General features: G+C 42.5%; 1 pseudogene; it reads left to right on the top strand.

The window, feature by feature from the left end:
* Positions 1-1,208, top strand: part of LOC106146692 — a 21,042-nt pseudogene that overhangs the window by 6,459 nt on the left and 13,375 nt on the right.

The raw sequence follows: 1,208 nt of genomic DNA, 5'->3' as shown, positions 1-1,208 counted from the left end.
AAAAAAAAAAAAAAAAAAAAAAAACTCAAATTGCCAAGGGGAAAATGGTTTGGTGTCATAAATCAGTTTTTTCAAACCATAACCTTGAGTGTAACCATAGTCTTGAGTGTAATATAAATAGCAGCATAAAGTGCATATTGTGTAACAGAGTTCTGTATAGGAGACATAGATATGACACACAAGGCAAGGTTCAAGTCGTTAACAGATCTGGCAGCCTGACCTGAATAATGCCTAACAAACCTCTGTTCATATATATGTTTTAGTCAAGCCAGATTTTTGCCATTGTGTTCTTTTTCCTTTAGCTTCTAAACTCAGCTTGGGTGGGCTGGGGCTATGGCTCAGTGGTAGAACACTAGCCTAGCGTCCACAAGATCCTGGGTTCTGTCCCCACACCAAAAAATAAAAAGTCAACCTGATGCTTCTCTGTGTCATGCCGCTTAGTAAATACCACGCAAAGGCCATAGCTGATAGCAGGGTCGAGTGAGAGCAGACACTCTCCGGGTTGGAGGAGCAAGACCCGGAAAACTGTGTAGGAAGGGCAGATGCAGCTCTGGGTTCCAGTGTTAGTGATGCCGCCACCTTGTGGTTTCCCATCAAGTCCCATGACCTACCTGTCTGTCTCCTGCCTGCAGGACTGTGGAAACAATCAGCTTCAGTTTGTTGCTAAAGACAGATGACAACTGTTACATAGACTTAGAAGCTATCTTTAATAGAATTACCCAGAAGAATCTGGATGGGCCTAACTTTTGGTGGGGAAAGTAAGTAAAACATGGGTAACCATTAGCATTCATGTACCTGATCACACGTAATTAATTTAGAATCAAATGTTCAAGTCATCTTTCCATGAGAAAGCAGTTGAGATAAGAAATTTCCTATTAGACTCCTGGTCTTAGTATTACTCTACAACAAGAAAGGAACTTCTATTAATGGAAAATCTCAGGCTGATGTAATAGAAAAAAGATGTGACGTTTACCTTCATGCTGTGGAAATAAGTGGTGCTGAGAAGCTGCTATCTTTTATGTTAGAATAAGTGTGTGACAGGCTCTGTGGCCATTTTCTTTTCTTTTTGGGGGGCGGGGGGTGGCAGCAGGCGGGTACCAGGAATGTGAACTTGTACCCCTGAGCTGTATCCCTGGCCCCTCTGCAGCCATTTTCTGTGCTGCTTCAGGAGCACTGCTGAGTTAGTTAGTGATTTAATGGGTGTGTCT

This window comes from Chinchilla lanigera, unplaced genomic scaffold, assembly GCF_000276665.1.
Source record: "Chinchilla lanigera isolate Chin_1 unplaced genomic scaffold, ChiLan1.0 scaffold00091, whole genome shotgun sequence".
Taxonomy (NCBI): domain Eukaryota; kingdom Metazoa; phylum Chordata; class Mammalia; order Rodentia; family Chinchillidae; genus Chinchilla; species Chinchilla lanigera.
The sequence above is the reverse complement of the archived record's forward strand: the minus strand, read 5'-3'. Positions and strand labels throughout refer to the sequence as shown.